A 19,904-nucleotide genomic window follows, 5' to 3' on the forward strand; every position below is an offset into this window, starting at 1 on the left:
CACACACACACACACACACACACACACACACACACACACACGCACACACACACACACAATGAAGAGCTAGCCTCACCATGTCAGTTAACAGTCAATGTGCATGACTACACCTGTTGGTAGATGTTATCTACATGTAAAGATGGGAAATACATCTGGTATTATGCAGCAGCAGTTTCTGTGCAACGTATTCAAGCTAGTGTGTGGTAAACGTTTGATATGGGAGCCAGATAGCTTAAGAATAACTGCAGCCCATATGTTAGCTACTGATGCGGTGGTGGTGCTGCGGTAGCATTGTCGCCTCACAGTTAGATGTTGCCCGTTCAATTCTCAGTTAGAGCGTCTTCTGTGTGGTGACATGCGTGAATGGGCGTTCCTTCGTTGAAGGTTGTGCGTTAGGCCCGGCAAGCCAGCACATAAAATCAACTGCCAATCATTAGTGGACCGGAGTTCCTCTGTGGCAACCCCTAATCGGGAAAAGCCGAAAGACAAACAACAACATATGTTAACTACTGATCCAGGTTTAGAATGTCCTATAGTATAATCCATATCAGTCACTGTATCATGCACAAATAATGATTAATTTACAGTGTGTTTTATGGAATCTCATTATCTGTACAGTTTTATGAAAGAGATAACAATATTCAGTGGTACTGGCTGTCTATGTCTCCTGGAATACTGGTGTTGATTACTGCTGCCCTTTTGCCCTGATATCTACAGTGGCCCCTTGGGTGGTATATAAGATGCAATAAGTCATCATCTGTGAGCTCAGTGCTCAATAGATGCTTACATTTGTGGTTAGCCCTGCAGTTTTTGTGTTACTGCTGACAAAACATATATGTTGTCCGATACTGAATTCTGCCTATTATCCCATTATCTAAAGGCAGTTCTTTGTTTGAGCCTAACAAACTGGATTGTGTGTTTATTTTTTTTACTCTTGAACACTCAGACAATGTGGGTGTTGCACTGACTTTCAGGAATCAGTGTCACTCTGAGACAGAGATACATTCTTAGCAGCACACTTTCCTTTATGTGGAAGACCTACCCACTCTGTTTAATACTAATCACTATTTTTGATGATATCCATGTCTTTGAATAAACAGTTCTGGGATTATGTCATGCTGTGCCCCAATGTCTTGGAATTCAGTCCAGAGTTTATAACAGTGATTGTTATTGTTAGTACACACAGACACACACACACACACACACACACACACACACACACACACACACACACACACACACACACACACACACGCGCACACACACACGCACACACACACACACACACACACACACACACACACACACACACACACACACACACAGGCATACACCTTTTTAAGCCATGTTATATTGGTATGTGCATACCTCTTAACTGTATAGATTTTGCCAAAATGCCCATATTTTTGCCTTGTATTTTGGTCTGTTTCTCATAAAACTGTGGTTTTCTGCAAAATCATTGGTAAATCATTGATGGTTGAAGTCAGAAAATGACACTTATTTGAGTTTCAGATGTTATGCCCTTCAGAAAATTCATGCTAATGTAAAACCTGTTGTTCTCTCTACTTTCTAAGTTTTTAAGAGCAATATTTAAAAAGTGTCCCTATTTTTGGTCATTTGTCCCCCCATTATTTATGCCTTTGTCCAGATATCTTGATCTAAGAGGGTGAGAGGTATGGATATGTGGATGATATGTATATGCTGACAAAGCGTCTAGACTAACTTACATGCAGTAGCTATTGAGCAACATATTGCCATACTGATTTCCCCTGAACAATCCAATAGTCAGGTGGTCTAGGACACTTCTGACTCAGTCTCTGTCACTCGTAAGGCCTGAAATTCAAAACTGCAACATAGTTTGAAGTTCTTAGTAAGCAGATCACTGTTAGCAATGTCAAGTAATTATTGACGGGTGGTTTTCTGTCTGACTATATAACAGAGAATTATTTTCTGTCTGTTAAATACTCAACACTTGCGTGTGAGTTTTCCTTTCCTCTGCACAGTAGTTCAACTCATTCTTTGGACATATACACACACACGGACACGGACACACACACACACACACACACACACACACACACACACACACACACACACACACACACACACACACACACATATTTACTGTACAAATATATGTAAAGATGAAGAAGGCTTTCTTTTTCACTTCCAGCGCTTCACCAATGCAGTTTAATAAAAAATAAGTTCAACTCATTAATTCAGCTCCTGCTCAACACAACTATAGGGAAGGGGCTGAAACTTAAATACTTAAAAAAGACAAACAGACAAAAAAGATAATATTGATTGGACTGCACCCTAGCATAGTCATTGCTAGGACTCTTTCCCAATAAGCCCATACAAATAATCACCCGCGCTTTGCCTGAGTTTTAGACGTCTTATATTTTCATACGTTCATGCTTCTTACTAGAGAAGACCATTAAAAAGCTTTGCCACATTACCTCTTACTTGTGAGAGAATAATATTGTAGACCCATTAAGAGCAATATCCCCCACATATCCCAGATGAATATATGAGGCTACCTATCCAGTCATCCAGACTCATTTTAGAGGTTTCAGTGTTCAAATATTCTTCATATGAAAGAGGATCCTGTTCCAGAAATGGAGGGCATGTTGGACTAGGTACAGCTTGCACCAGATGCTACTGCCACTATGGTAGCATAGGTTTAGTTATCTAGAGCAGGTGTTTTCTTTACCACTGTTTCTGTTTAGATGAATAGTTTCAAAGTGTGCATGGTCATTCACAGTGTGAACGGCTAAGCAGTGATCAACTACAGGAGCCTATGTGACACCATTTACAATGACAGGACTTTTAGTCTAACACAGCAGCAAAGTGAACAAAAAAACTGAGATACTTTTAGTAAGAAAACATTGAGATCTTTCAAGTTTGTTTAGGTACTAAGCAATGCACATGCCAAAGAAGCATTATACTCAGTGATGAACCTTTTAAGGGAGTAACAAAGTGGAACAACAATTTCTTTGTACCTTGAAGAGATAATGCAAAGGATAAGCTGTGCATGGTAGGAAAAAATTTATAGGTACAACAGAAATGTGGCAGTCAAAAGCGTTTGCCATCAACCTACATTTGTGATGACAGGCACAGATTTAGCTGGAATGTATGTATATATTATACAGTGGTTAAGCTAGACTGATAGACTACCAAAAAAACTGTTGCGTTTTTGGCTTTGAGGGGGTAAGCCCTGTTTGGCCCACCCCTTCCTGGAAAATTTGTATCAGAATGGAATTAGATAAACAGTTCCAGTATGTAATTATCAGGAAACTTGGTTAGCTATAGTACCTTTAGATCAGCTTTCAAGTAAGAGAAGTAAATGTCAAAGAGAAGGTTCTATGGAAAGAGCTCTAAGGGGTATAGCCAATGACATTTTTCTGTCTAGAGCAAATGCCTCTGACCTTGATGCCATGGATTCTGTCAGATAGCCAATTAGCTATCCAGTGGACCATGCTTGTATTAATGATGGTTTGGGAGACTTTGTTAATCATCCCAGCATGTGAGATACATACCTATCAACCTCTTAGAGCAAGGAATCTGGACAAAGCCATAAAAAGTGGGACAAAGGCCGAAACATAGGGACAATTTATAAATATTGCTCTTACAAGCTTAGAAAGTTGACAGAATGACAGGTTTTGCATTGGCATGAATTTTCTGAAGGTTATGAAGTCTGAAACTCAAATGTCTGTCATTATTTTCTAACTTCAGTCTTTAATGATTTGCCACTAATTTGCCAGAAAACCACAATTTTATGAAAAATGGACCAAAAATATGAGGCAAAAATCTGACCATTCTGCAAAAAATTTGTACAGTTGAGAGGTATGCATAGTGTCAAAGGCCAAGGCCCAGACATGCAGCATAGTCAGTACACTTTTTATCCACATCAGTAAACTCTCTATCCACAGATTTGTTATCACTTTCAAAGAATTAAACTAGGTTCAGCAGGAAGGACCTGTGTTTTAAAAATGTGTACTTTTATGTATTCAGGATATAAGGATCACCTGTATCATGATTTATTAATTATCCTTACTACATTCCATAAAATTACAAACAATACTAAGAAGGCTAAAAGGTTTGTAACTCCCAAAGTCAGCAGAGGGACTGCCTGTATGCATGGTGCCCTCACCTGTGTTATCCATGTTTCAGGAATACAGCCCATGGAGATAAACAGGTTGAACAGCTTATGGAATTGGTTTGCTAGGTTGGTCTTATTTCTTCTCAGCAGACATAGAAGGATATTGTCAGGACCCAAGGAACTGATATTTTTAATTTTGCAAACTTATGAAAGGACTTGGTCCAAAGGGATTTCAAGAGTGTCAGTATGAAATGGAATGGGGGGACATAAGCAGGGGTGCATGGGGTTAGGTTTGATGAGTATTTGTCCACAAAGATACAGCAATGTCCCTGTGGGCAGAGAAAGAAGAACCATTATATATAAGTTCAGTGCAGACTTTTTGGTTAATTCTAAACTTCCAAAATATTACCGAAGAAGGCTGGATAGTTGCCTTTTGAGTTGTTTGGAATCCTAAGTTTGTGGTCGGCCAGTATTTTTAGTGGTACACCTAAGGGACTGCCTTACAATTATTAAATCCCTTTTTGTAATGACTAAGTGAAGATCTTTTATAGATTACCAGGAGCTTTCTTTCTTTTTGTTAAACAGTCTGGAGAAGTAGGAGTTCCCCATTATACTTCTATAAGATTGGTACATGGACCACAATACACCTATGTAGGAGGTAGACAAATTCAGGGGAATAAGCAGTGTCATACCAATATGCAAGGTTTTCTGGGGTGTCATACCATTTGTGATTATCAATGAGACCAGAAATAATATCCAAATTGTTTACAGCAACCAAACTCCTTTGGAACAATCACTGAATATTGAGAGGTTATTAGGTGCCACAAAGCAAGCTATCAGGAATAAGGTCGTAGTGAGTTTATCTATTTTGACTGTAAAGGAGGAAACAAGCATGGTGGTACAATTGGGGAAAACATTTGTGAGGAAAAGACCTAAGAGGTTGTCAATTCTTATGGGCAGGAGGAACATTTGGTAATGTGTACTTATATGTAGAAGCCCTGACATCTCTGAGCATATTTGTTGTCAGTAGTATACAAATACTAGTTTATGTGTGGATAGTCATACTTAAGAACTGTATTAGGTTAGATATTAAACTTTATCTAAATGTTTAAGGTATTCTGCATGCACTGGGGGGCAGTAGAGTGGAGTCTTTAATTGCATATAATGTTACAGTTATTGAGTGTTACTGATAATTCAACACACTAAGTGTTTGAAATATGTGAAAACCAGGTAAAGACAATGGATTTCTGAATAAAGTTGGATAACCTCCCCGTAGTTCATGGTGGATCTAAAGTCATATGGTAGGTATTGTACCCTGAGATAGGAAGAGTTCTGTCACTACATTGGAATCAAGTTTTTGTAATTGCACAAAAAATAATGCCTTTCTGGGTAATGAATGCTTGACGTTCAGACATTTCTCTTGATTAGGCTTCTGGCATTCAGTAGTTGTGCCATGATATCATCAAGGTTGTAAGTTGTATGTTAGTATGTTTGTCAGCTGAATGATCCTTAAAGAAGGCACAGAAGGGGTCACAAACATTTTAGCCAGTTTGTGAAACTTAAGGGGTAAGAGTTGCAATCCATTTCTGGCAAAATGTGGATCGGGTGATGACTATTTAAAAATCTACAGATGTATACAGGATTGACCTATAATGATACCAATTTACTAGCCACTGACTGCAGCCGATTATTTTATCCTTGAACAGAGGCATCATTCTTGGCAAAGAAAGAATGTTTCTCAAGACCAGGACTTTGCCTTCTTTGAAAACATGAGCAGAGAGGTTAACAAAGGGATGTATTTCCCCTATTGTGGAATGCTTAAGATTGTTCAAACCCATAAGGTTAACTACAAAGTCTGTTTTCTCCCCTTTCCCCTATGTTGTGTGGCCTGGACTTTGCTCATATAAGGATGAACTGTATGGGAAACGTGCAATACAACAATTTTTTTTTACTATTTTGCAATAACCATAGCATGAAAAAGCCACCAATGCAATATTTATTTATATTTGTTTTTATTTATATTTATTTGCAATGATTTACAATTTTAATGAGATGTGACTTGAATTGCTGAACTTACATATATATAATGATTACCTACACACACCCAAGCATATACACATGCATATATATATATATATATATATATATATATATATATATATATATATATATATATATATATATATATATATATATATATATATATATGTTATATATATTTATATTCACATACATATATATATTCAATTATAGTCACACATGCACACACACACACACACACACACACACACACACACACACACACACACACACACACACACACACACGTATATCATCAACGTTTGAACAAAAATACCTGTGACAATCATTTCAGTGCAAAAGTCACAGTGACCTCACAATAAACAACATATTCAAAATATTGTCCACAAAAAAAAATGCCAGCTTAGCAGAAAACTGAGATTATAAAGCCGAAAGCTCAAAATTCCAAAACCCCAAAACCCCAGAAGAACGAATTTCAAAATCCCGAAGTCTGGAGATGTTGAATTTGTGCTTCTGGTGTTGTGCTGTGTGAATGGATAGCTGGAAGTTAAAGTAAGTATTTATGTTTAAAGGTTTTGGTTAGGGCCTTTAGTGTGTGTCAGTGTATTTTGTTACTGTGATGTGTGTGTGTGTGTGTGTGTGTGTGTGTGTGTGTGTGTGTGTGTGTGTGTGTGTGTGTGTGTGTGTGTGTGTGTGAGGAGAATGTAGCTTGTATGGTGGTGTTTTCGTGTGTTTGTCTGTGTAGTGCGACCTTGGAGTTAGTATTTTTATGTAGGGGGGTGGAGGGGGGGCACAGCCCCCCAAATGGGGGTACAGGGGGGCTTGTCCCCCCTGCTTGTATGTAGTGTAGTTTTGTGTGTTTGTGTAGGGGGAAGGTGTGTGTATGTGTATGTGTGTGGTGTATGGTTAGTTAGGAGTCATGATTTTGAAATTAGCGCTTCTGGGGTTTTGGCTATATGATCTCGAGATTCTGAAATTCGATATTTCAGGACTTTGGGATTATAAAGTGAATCCATATACAGAACATATACATACACACACACGTATACACACAAACACACACACACACACACACACACACACACACACACACACACACACACACACACACACACAAACATAAGTTCACATACAAGACTAAAGCTCAGCAATTACATCTGCTTCAAAGCGTAATCAGCAATGTTGTATTTCATATTTAGCCCATGCCAGTGTAACAATTAAGACCCACATGCATACGTACAGGAGAAAACAATAATCACCTGCCCATTGTCTCCTTAAAGGTACCTTTAAATGCTTATCACATTCTTGTTCTTTTCATATGTCTATTCATTCTCCAACTGTCTGACTGTTAAAATGCAAATTGCACAAAGAATGTCTGCACAAGATGAATTGTGTTTCCTTAGAGAAAACACTTTGGTGTTTGAGTCTTAAATCACTTTTAGAGACATGCCACCTGCAGCAAGAAATATCTTTCAAAAACTCAAATGATTGTTTGTACTGAAAATAGATAGTAGAATAAGCATCGCTTAGAGAAAAGAATTCACTTGTCAGAATTTAATTTTTGCCCTGTTTGCAAGAATATATATATATATCTTTTTTTTTTTTTTACTTCAAGAAGCGTATATGTAAAATAAGAAGGAGCATTTTGGCTGTTCTCTTTTTTTCCTTTTCTGGAGACATATCAGAAACAGACATACTCATATGTGGATAAATGTATATCTATATATCTACATCTCTATCTATATGTGTACACCTGGGGTTGATGAGAAAGTATATTTCAGTAACAGACACTATGATAAAGCATCTTGATTTGTACATTTGTAACTTATCAGTTAATTCGACTAACATCAGAATCCCTGCTCTAAAGTTACCAAGGTCTTGGACAATGGTCTCTAAGATTTCTGAGCATTAAATATTTATATTTAAGCATCGGATCATGTGGTGCTGTGATGCACACATACCACACTTGAATACACTTTTAATAAAATCATTCCCATCACTCCTGGTATAGTGTAACTGATGAAATACTTGAATTATTGGGTTAGAAGCAGTTTATGATGTGTTATTCACACTCTTAAAATTAACTGTAGTTGTCATGACTCAATTATCTACGTCTAAAGACATCCTGTATAGTTCTGTAATCTCTTTTATGGGCTTTCCTAGAAGGAGGACTACATTTAAGAAGATATCTGTTTTGTACCCTTAAATAACAAGGCTCATAGTTTTGTAGCTTAGATAACAAGGCTCATAGTATCTAACTCCAGTAGTCATTACATGTAGAATTGTTTAAAAATGACTTGGTATATGTCTAACTGAAAAAAATATCACTCAACAGCTGTCCTTTGAGTGCTATTTACTGAAAAATGCAGCAAAACATTTTTTTTACTTGTCTTGAAAGTGTCACCTCTAATCTGTGGTGACTGTATTTGAATAAAAATTCAGTAGCTGAAGGCAACCATGCATTTTGCAGTACATCAGCAAACACAGACACACATGCACACACACAAACACACACACACACACACACACACACACACACACACACACACACACACACACACACACACACACACACACACACACACACAGAACCAGAGAGAGAAAGAAAGAGAGAAAGGGAGAGAGGAGGGGAAAGATAAAGCAAAGAAAATATATTTGAACAAATCTATAACTATAGATATAGATATAGATACAGATATAGATATAGATACAATACAAAGAAATCAGTACTGTATCTACTCTATAGTAGTTTGAAATGCCTAGTGCATGCTAATTTTATATATTTAGTTTATATTTCAAAAAAGCAGTAAAATCTTCTACGTGAAATTAAGGCAAAAGACACTGTATACTTATCTTGATTTATATAATTACCTGACATTTTAGAAAAAAAAACAGAGATGGAAAGTCTTTTTGACGATACACATACTTCCTCCAGAACAAATATGCATACAAGTTTTTTCCTAGAACAATTCTACAAAGCATAGGTTTTCTTCATAGGCTTCCATTGTTTAGGTGTTACCCAATACATTGTTCAGTTAGAGTGCATATTACTCAAACATTGGAATAAGCCGATTAGCAAATGAAGTTAAATCATTTTTATTATTTTAGGCCAATAAAGCAATTTTAAGATTAAGATTATCAGAAACCGAAAGAGAATATAGCAATAACCCATGCCTGGCTGTGGGTAATGTGAGATTTACCCATGGTTGGTGTGATTTGGTCCAGAGGGCGAAGCCCGAGGGACCAAACAAAGACATCCGTGGGTAAATCCTGCATTACCCACACCCAGAAGTGGGTTATTGCTATTATACTATGACATTATTTAAGAAAAGAAATAATTACTTTTCTTAAATAATGGCATTGTATAATGCCTCTTTGCTGCTCTTCCGCAGCTGTCTGGTATCCGTGGCAGTTCTGATGTACTGCATGCCTATGCAGTACATCAGAGCTGTGGCCAAATGCAACGGAGAAGGAAAGATCTTCGTTGCTTTTACTGTTCTATGTTAAATGGGTTTAACATGAGACAGCTTTAAAATAAACAACGGAGATGTCCATTGCTTATTTTAAAGCTGTCTCACTATGTTAAACCCATTTAACATACTGAAACAGTAAAAAGCAACGGAGATCTTGCTTTCCATTGCTTTTTAAACCTGTCTTGCTATGTTAAATGGGTTTACCATAGCGAGACAGCTTTAAAATAAGCAAAGGAGATCTTCATTGCTTATTTTAAAGCTGTCTCGCTATGTTAAACCCATTTAACATAGCGAGACAGGTTTTAAAAAAAAAAAGCAACGGAGAAAGCAAGATCTCCATTGCTTTTTACACACTGTGTCGCTATGTTAAAGGAGTTTAACATAGCGAGACAGCTTTTAAAAAAGCAACGGAGATCTCCGTTGCTTATTTTAAACCTGTGTCGCTTTGTTAAACTCCTTTAACATAGCGAGACAGTGTTTTTAAAAAGACTTATACTAATGGAAAAAGTCCGGGTGACAGGACCTTTTACCATTAGTATAAGTCGATTTACAACGTGCATGCTGGCCAATCAGCGTGCACGTTTTGGAATATTAATGGGGGGTCATGGTATAATGTGTAATATTGTATTCTGGCAAAAATGGGTTTGCCTGTGACAGCCTGTAATGAAGCTCAAAATTAAACTGCAGTAAATGTAGTCCTTAATACTGCAAAAATGACATGCAATTACCAGAAAATATATACTACTCCTGATGCCATGCATTGGAGAATTGTCCTTTCTACAAGGTAAAGCAATCTCAAAGGTAGTATATATAAAGTAGCAGGTTTGTGAGAGTGCGTGCTTTGTGATCTAGTGACTTTTATAGTTTGATGTTACCTCTGAATTACACTTTATATATTTTTTGCTTTGTAGACACACTACTGAGTCTATAAATTCTGTTGGAATACAACTATGTTTATAACAAACTACATATATATATATATATATATATATATATATATATATATATATATATATATATATATATATATATATACTAATACATTATAATTTATGGCACTAAGTAGACATGACTCTCAATAGGCTTAAAATCAATACATGGAAAAACTGACCTAGATTTATATACATTTGATGGGAGGATATTGTTGCAGTAGATACATTTGCCATTTAGACTAGAAATAAGAATGAGATTGGACCAGTCAGCCACTAGTATGAATTCATATTACTAGATAAAAGTGAAATGTTTTAGACTGCATACCTCAATTGAGGGCCACACAACATTTGCTTGCTGATTAAATAAAGGCTAGTGAGTGGTTACTTATGATATTGTTCATTCAGTAGTTTAGCTAGGGTCGGTGAGAGGAGAAACTGCTTTTAAAAGCTGGTATTGTATTTGTGGTGAAACCTGAGTGTGTGTTCTAAACTATAGGAAACAGTTTGCTACAGTTTAAAAGTAAAAAAAAAAAAAAAAAGAAAAAAGAAAAAAGAAAAGAAAGGAAATTCGGTTTTATTAACTTAAGCTTCAGCTCTGTACTGCTCTATGCAGGTAGAGTATAAACTATAGGAACTGTTTGCTACAATTTAAAATCATTTATTTATTTTTTTAACTAAGACATGAGCATAATATTACTCCATGCGGACAGTGTATAAATTGTAGCAGATGTTTGTTACATTTATAGAAAGCAGTTTACTACAGTTTAAAAGAAGAAATCATTTTTTATGAAAAATGCAGAAGGTGGGGGTTAGGGCAAGGCACAGAAATGGAACCTGAAATGCCTGGGCAGGGGGGTGGGGGCATAACAATGGAAAGAGCAGCCTTTTTTTGGGGGGGGGGGGTGACTTATTACATTAAAGCGTTTTGTTTTTTCTCTCTTCAATGGAAGAGATGGGGTGGATCTTGCTGTACAATGTATAAATTGGCTAATTGCAGTAAAGTGTTTTTTTTTCTCTTCACTTAAAGAGCTGTGCGGTACTAGTTCATAGTACTGGAACAGGGTGCTGGCTGAGCCAGCTACCCCTTTGCAGATATTTTACCAGTGACCCCAAAACTGTTGGGAGATCTGGTTATAGTATACTCTAAAGTAAATTGCTTGTTATTAGAAATATGGTAGTGGACAATTAGCATTATGAGATGTTGTTTAGTCATTTAGTGAAGTGAAACTCTTGAGAACTTCAGTGCACCAGACTTGTCTGTCAACAGCTGTTTCTTTAAGTTCTTACACATTTGTGTTCCATGCCTCAGCAATGTTGTCTGCACTAACTAGCTCCTGATGTTTCTTTTTTTGCCTTTAGGCTTTTCTAGCATTGTGTCTTCTCTAGTGGAATCCTGTCTTTGCATTACATGGCCAATGTATTTGAGTTTTACTTTTACTATCAAAACTTCCAGTGAACAATGTGGGTTTATTTTAAGAAATGATAGATTTGATCTTTCTGTAGTCCATGGAATTTTCAAAAAATGTCTGCAACACCGCATTTCAAAAGCATTGATTTTCCAGCACAGGGGCTTACATATAGTTCAGCTTTTGCTGCCATGTGTCATCACTGGGAACAAGATAGGTTTGACTATATGAACCAATGTTGATAAAGTGATATCCTTGCTCTCTAAAATCCTCTCCAGAATTACTAAAGCTTTCCCTCCAAGAAGCAGTCTTTCAGTTTCATGGCTCCATTCATCATATGTTGATATCTTTCAGGCCAGCCAAGTAAAATCTCTCACCGCTTCCACTTTCTCACCAGTAAGCTGCAAAGATATGATGGGGCTTGGGGATATAATCATGGTTTTCCTTTTCATGCTGAGCAGCAAACTATCTTACACACCTTCAACTTTTGCCATCATCAATAAACTCAACATACCTGAGTTTGTTAATATTTTTATAACTTTATTGATGTTAGCATCTGATTCCTGTAAAGTGGCATTTCTCATGTACATATAAACTAAATAAGTAAGGTGACAATATAAAGTCCTATTTCACTCAGTTCTCAGTCTTGAACCAGACCCTTTATTCACTTCATATTCAGGTCCAGCTGTTGTTTCTTGTTTTGTATGAAGATTCTTCAGGAGACAAATAATATGACCTGGTAACTTTATTTCTCCAGGAATATGCTACAATTTCTGTGGTCCACATAATCAAATACTTTACAATAGTCAGGAAAACAAAAGTAAATATTTCTCTGGACCTGCCTTGTTCTTATTATTCAGTAGATGTTGGCAACTTGATCTCTGATGCCTTTTCCATTCTAAAGCTCAATTCTACATCTAGCTTGTAGGACCTTGAACATTTCTTTGTAAGCATGTGAAACAAGGAAGACTATTCAATAAGCTGAGCACTCCTCAGTGCAACCCCTGTTTGTGACTGGAATATAAATTGTCCCTTTCCAATGTAGTAGCCAATGTTGCATTTTTCAAATGTATTGAAAATTCCAAATAAGACTGAAATTGCAATGTTTCACAAAATTTGAAATAAACAAGTCTCATTTAACATCACTCTATGGAATGGCTGGCTCTTGGCCAGGAAACATATCAACATTGCATCAAAACAACAAATCAAAAACTTGGAACAAACAATATCTATCCACTACCTCAAGGACTTCTCTGGCCCAAGCCTACCTCCTCCCCTGCCTACTGTACTCATCCGCTATATTTACCAACCTCCAAGCCAACCTTATAGCCAGACTTGAACAAACCTACAGTCAAATTGCTAGATTTGCCTGTAACCTCCCCTGCAAATCTCACCACTGCTTTGCTCTAAAACAATTACTTTGGCTTGAATGCCCTCAGCTACTCCAACTATCTCAGCTACAAATGTCCCATTCACTATATAACAAGCTTCAGACTGTCCCTCTCTGTCCACTCTTATATCCCTCTATAATCCTACAAGTATTCTCCGTAGCTCAGAGCAATTCCTACTCAACACCTACAGACCAAACAAATCAATAACAGATTGCTCTATAAATGCTCAATATCCCATACCTGGAATAAATTTCCCAGTAATATACATTCTATCAAATCTACCTCAGTCTTCAAAAAAGAACTAAAAAACTACCTTGCTAAGTCACCATCCTGATCTTGTCACCACCCCACCTAACTCACACTCCCTATAAATGTGCTTAACATGCTCCCCTTTCCTAAAGGAAATATCAGAAATACTGTGCAACCTCTCTGTCTACTAAACAGTTGTATACTCTGTTTTACTGTCTTTTTCCTCCAAAACAAATTAACTCCTTGCTTCTCTCTCACCTCTTCTCACTTCCTTATAATTAATTACTCTCTTATGCATTTCTCTATCTCCCTACTTCCACCTCACTATCAATATTTTTTTCCTTTCTCCAGCTGTTCAATTCCTACATTTATTTTAAACATGTATATTTCCTGGTTTATCTGATATGTTTATTAGAAAACAATTATTTTAGGTCTCGTATATATTTTTTTTGTGCTTAGTGTTATCTTCTGTGTGTTATTCATTTAGTATTTGTTTATTTGTATATTTTCTGTTTTGTATTTGTTTATTTGTATATTTTCTGTTTTTTATATCTTGTTAACATTTCTTGTATAGTCAGCATATTGTATTTTTTTGTGTGGAGCTTTTCTCCTCGGGTCTCTACTGAAAATGGGTCTTTTGGCCCAGTTAAACTAACCCGGTCAACAAAAGACAAATAAATAAATAAATAAATAAAATAAAATAAATATGTAGAAATAACATTAACATATTTGTTATATAATTTGTAAATTGCTGCCACATATCCTTAATATCTTCTTTTTTTTTTTTTTTAAACAAGTTTATTTTTAACATACAAAATAAATATCATAACAATTTTATACAAGTAATTAAAATAGAAGTGGTTATAACATTCAATAAAATAACCAAAGTATTTACAAAGACATCCACTACAATCAAATCAATTAATTAAACTAAAATACCATACTATTGTAGCTAAGATTTTTTTAACAGATTTTGTAAAGTATCCCATATAATATAGTAAGATGTTTTTCTAGTAGTTCTTGATTTTATTGTCATCAATTCCATATGGTACACTACAGTCATAACATTTTTAAATTCATTAAACGAAGGAGGAGTATCTGAGATCCAATTTCTGGTTATTATTTTTCTAGCCACTGCTAGAATGGACCATAACAAGGGAAGCTTAATTTTTTTACACTTTGAGGAACAGGAGTGTTGAATAATATAAGTGATTTAGAAATAATGAAATTATCTGTAAAAAGAGCCTGCAAAAAATCATTAATTGATTTCCAATATTCTTTCAATTTTATACAGTCATAAAACATATGTGCCCAATCAGCATTAATTTCAACATTACATCTTTTACATAGATTGTCTTTATTATTTATTTTATTCATCATCAAAGGTGTATAAAAGATCTATGTAAAATTTCCAAGTAAAAGTCTCCAAATAATGGAAGAAGTAGTTTTATAAGCAGATTCCAATATATATTGTTTATCTTGTTGATTTGGTGATTCACCATTAATGAAAGTGAAATAATTCCAATAGGTATCTACACTATAATAAGTTTCTTCTCTGATAATTTTATGTATGTATGAAAGCTTACCTTTATCAGAAACTTTGTGTTGTAAATTTAATATCAAGTAATCAATCAGTATTGGAATAGATTCTTTAACTCTTACAGACATTAAATCAATTTTATTAATAAGATGTTGTCTAAAGGTCTGAACTTCTAACCAGCAAGTTTCTCTCAGATCAAATTCTTGTTTTAAGTAGTCTAAATTTTTAACTTTATTATCAGATAGCAACTGATACCAGTACTTTAGTTCATTTTCTGTGACTAAAAGAGTTCTTTCTGAAGTGGATGACAGAAGCATACCTTGTGTATACATTATAGGAAATAGAATAAAATTCCATTCCTTATACTTAGGATGCATAAATATAAAATTACGATAACTAATAATAATGTTTAATAGATAACTAACTATATATTTTGGTGTAATAGGTGAAGTACAAAATTCTTTTAGTAACCATAACATGGAGTTATTTACAATCATATTTTTATGTGTTAAAGAAATTTTCGTGAAGTGAATACTAATTAGTTCCCAGTAATCTTTCCATTTTGCAACATATGACTGATCTATTAACAAAGTAATAACTTTTATAATAGAAGAAATAGTATATAAGTTAAAGTCTGAAAAAGAAATGCCCCCTTGAGACCAACTATTAGTATGTTTCTTTAATGCAATCCTAGGTCTATTAGGTGCCCATAAGAAATTTAGCATTAGTGTTTTCAATTTCTTGATATTTATTTTTGTAGGTGGAAGTATTATTGATTGTATTAAGTATAATATCTTGGGAAATATTATCATTTTGATAATTGTAAGTCTCTCTTCCATAGTAAAAAACATATTATTCCAGCTATTGAATAGATTTTGTATATTAAGAAGACAGGTACTATAATTATTATGTATAATAGATTTGATATCCTTAGATAGTATTATACCTAAGTATGTTATCTGACCCAAATTGGGTATATATTTGCTAAAATCACTAATAAGGACATTTTTTCATGCATATATAGGTAATATTTTAGTTTTTTCTTCATTGAATATTAAACCAGAAATATTTTTAAAATTCATCATTTTATCGAATAGGGACTGCATAGAAGAATTAGATCTTGCTGATGTTATTAGAACATCATCTGCAAAAAGTTGAATTTTAGATGTTGTATTTTCATCTATATCAAATCCTTCTATATCAGTACTGTTTCTGATCAGATTAGCCCAAGGCTCCATTATTAAAGTAAATAATAATGGAGAGAGCGGACATCCTTGTTTTGTACCTTTTAAAATGGGTATTTTTTGTGAGACATATGTTCCTATCTTAACGTAAGCCAGTGCTCCCTTATATAAATGTTCAATTAGATTTACAAATGCATCTGAAAAGTTTGTGCACTTCAGTAAGATAAACAAGTAGTCCCAGCTTACTGAATCAAATGCTGAACTAATGTCGAGACTAATAAGTGTTAAATCTTTCTTTTTCCTGTTTGCAAAATCTATTAATGTTAGAGTTCTCCTTATATTATCAAAAGTATTTCTATTTACAATGAAGCCTGTTTGATCTATATCTATAATGCCTGGGATGATTGCCTTCAATCTATCAGCAAAAATACTCATAAACATTTTATAATCAACATTAAGTAATGAAATAGGTCTGTATGAAGTGCATTTAGCTGGATCTTTGTTGGGTTTTAAAATTGGCGAAATAAATGTGTATTGCCAAGATGGGGGAGTTATTAACTCATTTTGGGCCAAAATAAAAACCTTATGTAATAATGAGTATGTACTTTTAGAAAGAATTTTATATATTTCAGGTATAATACCATCATTACCTGGTACTTTGTTTAATTTAAGCTTGTTTATTTGTGTTACAACCTCTGTATATGTAATATTTTTATCCAATAGTTTAGTCTGTTGTTCATTAAGTTTTTATTCATGTTTGTAGTTATAAATTTCTTTATTTTATCTTTAGGTTCCATGTTAATGTTATTATGATTAATTTTGTGAAAGTGATTTCTAAATTCATCTAATATTTCTGGTAGACTAGAAACATTCTTCTTTTTCCTTAGAGAGAACATTTCTTTGATATGGTTTTGCTTATTCAACCTTTTTGTTTTATTTTTAAGTCTATGTAAGTATTTGGGACTTATTGAGTAAGACAAAAACTTGTATTTCTCTAAAGTTATTTTAACTTTATGAGTTAAAATTTCTTTGTATTTCTCATTTAGCTTGTTTATTTCTTCACCAACTTTTTTGTCCATAACATTTTCTTTATTATTATGTTTATAAGAGTCTAGTTTACTTTGAATATCTAATAATTCCTTATCCCAAGATTTCCTTTTATTATTATACCATCTGATACTTTGTCCATATAGATATGATTTTAAAGCATCCCAAACATAAACAATGGAGACTTCAGGAGTATTATTTATGTCTAAAAAATGTTGCACTTCTGAAAGTATATAATTTTTATAGTCTTTTAGTTGAGTTAAGTATGCTGGTATCCTTTTGATCTGAACATTGTAAGTACTCTTTATCATGAACTCAAAGACAATTGAATTATGATCTGATATAGGACACGAAATGATTTTAGAATTAGTTAATTCTGTTACCATCTGGTTAGAAATAAAGACTCTCCCCGGGATTCATGAACGCTGCGCCAGGCGGACGCATAGCGTAGGCATTACAACGCCAAATATGGCCGCCGAGCGATTCAAGTACGATCCAATCCCACGTGCACTACCGGCGTGCACCGGATCTGTGACGCCTCCGGCGTAGGTATGCTAAACACCCCATGTGCGGTGTTGCACCATTCAAATGAAGGCATATAGCGATCCACGAAGTGGCGCAGGCGTAGCATAAGAACGCGGCAATGTAAACCAAAAAAAACGGTTTACATTTACCCAAACATAACATAGGAGTAACGGAAGGCTGTCAACGTCAGGTAGCACACTGTTGCCATATGCCAATGGCGAAAGACACAGAGAATGTCAAAAGAAAACACGCACAACATGTAAATAATAATATAAATGGTGTGTCCACAGAAACTCACAGCAGAACCCCAGGACATGTCTGCGGAAGGTGCCAAACAATGAAATAATATGACAATGTCATAAAACAGCAGTGTAATACACATCAGCTTCACAGCCACAATACACCATGGTATGCATGGAAAGCCACATCCACGGTGCAAGGGTTGCCAAGGAGTTGCGGCAGTGTTTGGCGCGGTAACTATGAATTAGTCGTCAATGCCATGCAAATGAGGCAGATAATACTGAATCGCAAACCCCCCACCGGCGTAAGGCTGTACCAAACGGCGCAGCGGTAATACACTGAGGAGTGGCTCAGAGGGAATACATGTTACCTGCAGAGGGGTGTGCCACTGTAGGAGGAAGCACATTGGAGCTCAGCAAACCTGGGCTGTACATTGCACATCACAGCTGCAGGACCGGCGTGTGGGGAAATAGTTGAGCTGAGAGCACACAATGCGCGCAGAGGTGCATGTGCACGAGGATGACTACGTTCCCTTAACCCAGTCATGTGATGCTCACCCCGCAAATAACATCGGATACAGGAAGGTGGTGTTGAGAATATGAGGAAATGCGGAAACAGTGTAATTGGAGTAGTAATGAGCAATCAACAGTAATCAACCCATGAAGACCAATCGGCGGCAGCTGACAACTCTGCATGCAGAAACCTGCAAAACGGGATAGGGAAGGCATATGAATGCAAAGAAAGTAGCGGAGATAGCAGATTGCAAAGAGTGAAGACCTGACACAGCAGAGCCAAGTAGACAGGCAGCATAAAGGCGGCGGCACACAAAACGCACGATATGCCATGTCCCAGAAACTACACATGACAGGGCTCTGCAGGATGCATGCCAGGAAATAGTAGGTGCAACGTGCAGAAACAGTAAGGGAAGGTCGAAAGCTAATCCATTGCAGGCAAGAGTAATGCAACACCAAAGGCAACAGCGTTGCAGTGCCAACGGGAAAACACGGAAGATAATCCCCAGATACGGCCGCACAGACACACCCTATGACATCACCGGGTGTACAGCACAACAGTATAAAGTGTGAATGCACACAACACACAGCCATGTAATCCCAAACGCCGCACCATAGGTGTAAACACACGGGGAACTTTTAAAATGTACATGTTGGGTGCCGCCGTGGCCGTGATCCATCAGCATGTGTCAGAGACAGACGGAGTTGTGGAGGAGGGTGTCGACAACTACCGTAGGCCTCAGAGGAGAAGGAGAGTGTTCAGACCAAGGGTAACCTACCAGGGGCTACAAGACCTGGAGATAGTAGAGCGTTACCGGGTGGATAAGGACACGTTACAGCAAATAGTGGAGCTGTGCCGGCCATGCCTGAGAACAAGAAACAACAGAGGGGAGCCCATCCCAGTGGACACAAAGGTATGTGTAAGCTTGCGAATACTGGCCACAGGTACCTTTCAAAGGCCAACTGGGGATATAATGGGCATCTCACAGGCATCAGCATCCAGGATACTACACCAGTTTCTGGATGCCATGTTACCACATGCCAATGAGCATATATACTTCCCCAGATCTCAGGAGGAGTTGGCTAGCAATATGCGCCACTTCCACCGTGTGGCACAATACCCGGAGGTACTGGGTGTGATAGACTGTACGCACATACAAATCAAGTCACCACCTGGGGAGCAGGGTAGACGCTACATAAACCGCAAGGGATTCCCCTCCATCAATTGCCAGGTCGTGTGCAATGCGCAGGGCATTATCATGG

Source organism: Protopterus annectens, chromosome 2.part0 (genome assembly GCF_019279795.1).
Source record: "Protopterus annectens isolate FY-2018-M chromosome 2.part0, PAN1.0, whole genome shotgun sequence".
Lineage (NCBI taxonomy): Eukaryota > Metazoa > Chordata > Ceratodontiformes > Protopteridae > Protopterus > Protopterus annectens.